The following is a 7,500-nucleotide window of genomic DNA, read 5'->3' on the forward strand; positions in this document are numbered from 1 at the left end:
TGGCAGGAGAAGCCCGCCGCTCCCGAGGAAGCGCCCCCGGCTTGCCCTGAACGCCGTAAGGGAGGGCGGCAGGTCACCGGGGCGAAACCGGAGCGGTGGCCGGTCTCCTGGAACTCTCCCCCGGCCTGGCCCGCCGGGCCGCTCCCGGCCGGAGCTCCCACGTTAACCGCTCCCAACGCAACCGAGCAGAAGTTTTCCAAGTCCCACGGCGGACACCAGGTCCTCCCGGTTCCCCGTCAGGAGAGCCCCGCCACTCCTGGGGAAGCAAGCACCGCTGCCTGCCCGACCTCCGAGCCCATCACCGGGGGGGGGGGCGGGAGCCGGAATCGCGGGCCAGAGCCTGGAACTCTCGCACGGCCAGGCCCGCCGGATCGGGGCACGCTGCCTCCACGCTCGGTTGACAAGGCAGCGCGGCACGGTTCTTTTGCCCCGGAGGTTCCTCTGACCGACTTTCTGGAACCGAACATGGGCATTTAGGGTCCTGAAAACCGAGTCCCCCAAAATCTCCGCGAACCTTTCTTGGCAATATTGTAGATGCGGCACCCGGCCCAGCCACCGGGGCCAACCGCCGAAAGTGTCCGCCCTCCTGGAGCGAAGGCCCGGGCAAGGCCCGTTTGAAAAACCTCATACGGACTTCCGGAGCGCGAGCCCGGGCGCCAGGTCGACCCAGGGCCGACCTCCCGGGCCCCAGAGAGGCACGTCTCCGCCGCGGAAGCCGCCTGATGCCCGCGCCGAAGGCCCCCGGGCCCGCCCGGCCTCCGCGCAGGGCACCGGGGAGAAGTAGGAATCGTGGCCGGGCTCCTGGAACTCCTGCCCGGCCTGCCCCGCGGAAGCATGCCGGGTTCTCCCGCCGCGCCGTGCAGGTTCTTCCGCCCCTCGCCGGGGTAGCCGGGCTCCAACCGCTGGGCCCCGCAGCCTGGAAGGGCCCCTGCGAGTCGCCCCCCGGCCTGCACGCCCGCCGTGCAGTCGACCGGGTCGAAGCCGGAATCGCGGCCGGGTTCCTGGAACTCTCGCCCGGCCTGCCCGCCCGGCCCGCCCCCCGGGCCGGGGCTCCAGTCGACTTGGAGCCAAACTCGGTTTTGACCCCCTCCTGCAGCACGGTCCGGCCCCGGAGGTTCCTCCGTCCGACCTCCTGGAACCCAAGATGGGCATCCAGGGTCCCGAAATCCGTGTCCCCGAAAATCTCCGCGAACCTTTCCTGGCAATATTGTAGATGCGGCACCCGGCCCAGCCACCGGGGGCAACCGCCGAAAGTGTCCGCCCTCCTGGAGCGAAGGCCCGGGCAAGGCCCGTTTCAAAAACCTCATACGGACTTCCGGAGCCCGAGCCCCGGCGCCAGGTCGACCCAGGGCCGACCTCCCGGGCCCCAGAGAGGCTCGTCTCCGCCGCGGAAGCCGCCCGCCGCCCGCGGCGAAGGCCCCCGGGCCCGCCCGGCCTCCGGGCAGGGCACCGGGGAGAAGTAGGAATCGTGGCCGGGCTCCTGGAACTCCTGCCCGGCCTGCCACGCGGAAGCATGCCGGGTTCTCCCGCCGCGCCGTGCAGGTTCTTCCGCCCCTCGCCGGGGTAGCCGGGCTCCAACCGCTGGGCCCCGCAGCGTGGAAGGGCCCCTGCGAGTCGCCCCCCGGCCTGCACGCCCGCCGTGCAGTCGACCGGGTCGAAGCCGGAATCGCGGCCGGGTTCCTGGAACTCTCGCCCGGCCTGCCCGCCCGGCCCGCCCCCCGGGCCGGGGCTCCAGTCGACATGGAGCCAAACTCGGTTTTGACCCCCTCCTGCAGCACGGTCCGGCCCCGGAGGTTCCTCCGTCCGACCTCCTGGAACCCAAGATGGGCATCCAGGGTCCCGAAATCCGTGTCCCCGAAAATCTCCGCGAACCTTTCCTGGCAATATTGTAGATGCGGCACCCGGCCCAGCCACCGGGGGCAACCGCCGAAAGTGTCCGCCCTCCTGGAGCGAAGGCCCGGGCAAGGCCCGTTTCAAAAACCTCATACGGACTTCCGGAGCCCGAGCCCCGGCGCCAGGTCGACCCAGGGCCGACCTCCCGGGCCCCAGAGAGGCTCGTCTCCGCCGCGGAAGCCGCCCGCCGCCCGCGCCGAAGGCCCCCGGGCCCGCCCGGCCTCCGGGCAGGGCACCGGGGAGAAGTAGGAATCGTGGCCGGGCTCCTGGAACTCCTGCCCGGCCTGCCACGCGGAAGCATGCCGGGTTCTCCCGCCGCGCCGTGCAGGTTCTTCCGCCCCTCGCCGGGGTAGCCGGGCTCCAACCGCTGGGCCCCGCAGCGTGGAAGGGCCCCTGCGAGTCGCCCCCCGGCCTGCACGCCCGCCGTGCAGTCGACCGGGTCGAAGCCGGAATCGCGGCCGGGTTCCTGGAACTCTCGCCCGGCCTGCCCGCCCGGCCCGCCCCCCGGGCCGGGGCTCCAGTCGACTTGGAGCCAAACTCGGTTTTGACCCCCTCCTGCAGCACGGTCCGGCCCCGGAGGTTCCTCCGTCCGACCTCCTGGAACCCAAGATGGGCATCCAGGGTCCCGAAATCCGTGTCCCCGAAAATCTCCGCGAACCTTTCCTGGCAATATTGTAGATGCGGCACCCGGCCCAGCCACCGGGGGCAACCGCCGAAAGTGTCCGCCCTCCTGGAGCGAAGGCCCGGGCAAGGCCCGTTTCAAAAACCTCATACGGACTTCCGGAGCCCGAGCCCCGGCGCCAGGTCGACCCAGGGCCGACCTCCCGGGCCCCAGAGAGGCTCGTCTCCGCCGCGGAAGCCGCCCGCCGCCCGCGGCGAAGGCCCCCGGGCCCGCCCGGCCTCCGGGCAGGGCACCGGGGAGAAGTAGGAATCGTGGCCGGGCTCCTGGAACTCCTGCCCGGCCTGCCACGCGGAAGCATGCCGGGTTCTCCCGCCGCGCCGTGCAGGTTCTTCCGCCCCTCGCCGGGGTAGCCGGGCTCCAACCGCTGGGCCCCGCAGCGTGGAAGGGCCCCTGCGAGTCGCCCCCCGGCCTGCACGCCCGCCGTGCAGTCGACCGGGTCGAAGCCGGAATCGCGGCCGGGTTCCTGGAACTCTCGCCCGGCCTGCCCGCCCGGCCCGCCCCCCGGGCCGGGGCTCCAGTCGACATGGAGCCAAACTCGGTTTTGACCCCCTCCTGCAGCACGGTCCGGCCCCGGAGGTTCCTCCGTCCGACCTCCTGGAACCCAAGATGGGCATCCAGGGTCCCGAAATCCGTGTCCCCGAAAATCTCCGCGAACCTTTCCTGGCAATATTGTAGATGCGGCACCCGGCCCAGCCACCGGGGGCAACCGCCGAAAGTGTCCGCCCTCCTGGAGCGAAGGCCCGGGCAAGGCCCGTTTCAAAAACCTCATACGGACTTCCGGAGCCCGAGCCCCGGCGCCAGGTCGACCCAGGGCCGACCTCCCGGGCCCCAGAGAGGCTCGTCTCCGCCGCGGAAGCCGCCCGCCGCCCGCGGCGAAGGCCCCCGGGCCCGCCCGGCCTCCGGGCAGGGCACCGGGGAGAAGTAGGAATCGTGGCCGGGCTCCTGGAACTCCTGCCCGGCCTGCCACGCGGAAGCATGCCGGGTTCTCCCGCCGCGCCGTGCAGGTTCTTCCGCCCCTCGCCGGGGTAGCCGGGCTCCAACCGCTGGGCCCCGCAGCCTGGAAGGGCCCCTGCGAGTCGCCCCCCGGCCTGCACGCCCGCCGTGCAGTCGACCGGGTCGAAGCCGGAATCGCGGCCGGGTTCCTGGAACTCTCGCCCGGCCTGCCCGCCCGGCCCGCCCCCCGGGCCGGGGCTCCAGTCGACTTGGAGCCAAACTCGGTTTTGACCCCCTCCTGCAGCACGGTCCGGCCCCGGAGGTTCCTCCGTCCGACCTCCTGGAACCCAAGATGGGCATCTAGGGTCCCGAAATCCGTGTCCCCGAAAATCTCCGCGAACCTTTCCTGGCAATATTGTAGATGCGGCACCCGGCCCAGCCACCGGGGGCAACCGCCGAAAGTGTCCGCCCTCCTGGAGCGAAGGCCCGGGCAAGGCCCGTTTCAAAAACCTCATACGGACTTCCGGAGCCCGAGCCCCGGCGCCAGGTCGACCCAGGGCCGACCTCCCGGGCCCCAGAGAGGCTCGTCTCCGCCGCGGAAGCCGCCCGCCGCCCGCGCCGAAGGCCCCCGGGCCCGCCCGGCCTCCGGGCAGGGCACCGGGGAGAAGTAGGAATCGTGGCCGGGCTCCTGGAACTCCTGCCCGGCCTGCCCCGCGCATGCATGCCGGGTTCTCCGGCCGCGCCGTGCAGGTTCTTCCGCCCCTCGCCGGGGTAGCCGGGCTCCAACCGCTGGGCCCCGCAGCCTGGAAGGGGCCCTGGGAGTCGCCGCCGGCCTGCACGCCCGCCGTGCAGTCGACCGGGTCGAAGCCGGAATCGCGGCCGGGTTCCTGGAACTCTCGCCCGGCCTGCCCGCCCGGCCCGCCCCCCGGGCCGGAGCGCCAGTCGACATGGAGCCAAACTCGGGGTTGACCCTCGCCTGCAGCACGGTCCGGCCCCGGAGGTTCCTCCGTCCGAGCTCCTGGAACCCAAGATGGGCATCTAGGGTCCCGAAACCCGTGTCCTCGAAAATCTCCGCGAACCTTTCCTGGCAATATTGCAGATGCGGCACCCGGCCCAGCCACCGGGACGAACCGCCGAAAGTGTCCGGCCTCCTGGAGCGAAGGCCCGGGCAAGGCCCGTTTGAAAAACCTCATACGGACTTCCAGGGCCGGAGCCCCGGCGCCAGGTCGACCGCGGGCCTCCCTCCCGGGGCCCAGCACGGCTCGTCTCCCCCGCGGGAGCAGCCCGCCGCCCTCGCCGAAGGCCCCCGGACCTGCCCGGCCTCCGGGCAGGGCACCGGGGAGAAGCCGGAATCGCGGCCGGGCTCCTGGAACTCTCGCCCGGCCAAGCCGCTCGGCCCGCCCCTGGGCCGGAGCTCCAGTCGACATGGAGCCAAACTCGCGGTTGAACCTCTCCTGCAGCACGGTCCGGCCCCGGAGGTTCCTCCGTCCGAGCTCCTGGAACCCAAGATGGGCATCTAGGGTCCCGAAACCCGTGTCCCCGAAAATCTCCGCGGACCTTTCTCGGCAATATTGTAGATGCGGCACCCGGCCCAGCCGCCGGGAGCAACCGCCGAAAGTGTCCGGCCTCCTGGAGCGAAGGCCCGGGCACGGCCCGTTTGAAAATCCTCATACGGACTTCCAGGGCCGGAGCTCGGGAGCCAGGTCGACCCCGGGCCTCCCTCCCGGGCGTTAGGGCGGCTCGTCTCCCCCGCGGGAGCAGCCCGCTGCCCGCGCCGAAGGCCCCCGGACCCGCCCGGCCTCCGGGCAGGGCACCGGGGAGAAGCCGGAATCGCGGCCGGGCTCCTGGAACTCTCGCCCGGCCAAGCCGCTCGGCCCGCCCCTGGGCCGGAGCTCCAGTCGACATGGAGCCAAACTCGCGGTTGAACCCCTCCTGCAGCACGGTCCGGCCCCGGAGGTTCCTCCGTCCGAGCTCCTGGAACCCAAGATGGGCATCTAGGGTCCCGGAAACCGTGTCCCCGAAAATCTCCGCGGACCTTTCTCGGCAATATTGTAGATGCGGCACCCGGCCCAGCCACCGGGACGAACCGCCGAAAGTGTCCGCCCTCCTGGAGCGAAGGCCCGGGCACGGCCCGTTTGAAAAACCTCATACGGACTTCCGGAGCCCGAGCCCCGGCGCCAGGTCGACCCAGGGCCAACCTCCCGGGCCCCAGAGAGGCTCGTCTCCCCCGCGGGAGCAGCCCGCCGCCCGCGCCGAAGGCCCCCGGACCTGCCCGGCCTCCGGGCAGGGCACCGGGGAGAAGCCGGAATCGCGGCCGGGTTCCTGGAACTCTCGCCCGGCCCGCCCCTGGGCCGGAGCTCCAGTCGACATGGAGCCAAACCCGGGGTTGACCCCCTCCTGCAGCACGGTCCGGTCCCGGAGGTACCCCTGCCCGACCTCCTGGAACCCAAGATGGGCAACTAGGGTCCCGAAAAGCGTGTCCCCGAAAATCTCCGCGGACCTTTCCTGGCAATATTGTAGATGCGGCACCCGGCCCAGCCACCGGGGGCAACCGCCGAAAGTGTCCGCCCTCCTGGAGCGAAGGCCCGGGCACGGCCCGTTTGAAAAACCTCATCGGGACTTCCAGGGCCGGAGCCCCGGCGCCAGGTCGACCCCGGGCCTCCCTCCCGGGGCCCAGCACGGCTCGTCTCCCCCGCGGGAGCATCCCGCCGCCCGCGCCGAAGGCCCCCGGACCTGCCCGGCCTCCGGGCAGGGCACCGGGGAGAAGTCGGAATCGCGGCCGGGCTCCTGGAACTCCCGCCCGGCCTGCCCCGCGGAGTCCTGCCCGGGCTCCCGCCGCCTTGGCCCGGGACGACCACCCCTCGGCGGGGTGCCTCGGCTCCGACCCCGGAGGCCCGGGTCCCTGCCGGGGCCCTTGGACCCGCCCCCCGGGCTGCCCTTCCACGGAGCCCTTGACCGGGACGAGATCGGAATTGTGGCCGAGCTCCTGGAACTCTCGCCCGGCCTGACCGCCTTCTCCGGCCCTTTTCCGGTTTTCCCCGTTGACCTGGCTCCAAACTCGGGTTTGGCCCCTCAGCACGGCAGGGTTCTGCCCCGAAGATCCCTCTGACCGGCTTTCTGGAACCGAACATGGGCATTGAGGGTCCTTAAAAACGTGTTCTCGAAAATCTCCGCGAACGTTTCTTGGCTATATTGTAGATGCGGCACCCGGCCCAGCCACCGGGACGAACCGCCGAAAGTGTCCGCCCTCCTGGATCGAAGGCCCGGGCAAGGCCCGTTTCAAAAACCTCATACGGACTTCCGTGGGGGGGGCGGGCACCAGGTCAACCCCACGTATGCCTATGGGGATTTTCGCTCCCCAGGTCAACCCCATGGATGCCTATCGGGATTTTCGCTCCCCAGGTCAACCCCATGGATGCCTATGGGCTTTTTCGGTCCCCAGCTCCACCCCAAGTATTCCTAGGGGCTTTTTCGCTCCCCAGCTCCACCCCATTTATTCCTATGGGGATTTTCAGTCCCCAGGTCAACCCCAAGTATTCCTAGGGGCTTTTTCGCTCCCCAGCTCCCCCCCCATGTATTCCTAAGGGCTTTTTCGGTCCCCAGCTCCACCCCAAGTATTCCTAGGGGTTTTTTCGCTCCCCAGCTCCACCCCATGTATTCCTAGGGGCTTTTCCGCTCCCCAGCTCCCCCCCCATGTATTCCTAAGGGCTTTTTCGCTCCCCAGCTCCCCCCCAAGTATTCCTAGGGGTTTTTTCGCTCCCCAGCTCCACCCCATGTATTCCTAGGGGCTTTTCCGCTCCCCAGCTCCCCCCCATGGATGCCGATGGGCTCTTTCGGTCCCCAGGTCAGCCCCATGTGTTGCTATGGGCTTTTTCGGTCCCCAGGTCAACCCCATGTGTTCCTATGGGCTTTCTCGGTCCCCAGGTCAACCCCATGTATTCCTAGGGGCTTTTTCGCTCCCCAGCTCCACCCCATGTATTCCTATGGGGATT

The sequence above is a fragment of the Alligator mississippiensis genome, chromosome 14 (genome assembly GCF_030867095.1).
Source record: "Alligator mississippiensis isolate rAllMis1 chromosome 14, rAllMis1, whole genome shotgun sequence".
NCBI lineage: Eukaryota > Metazoa > Chordata > Crocodylia > Alligatoridae > Alligator > Alligator mississippiensis.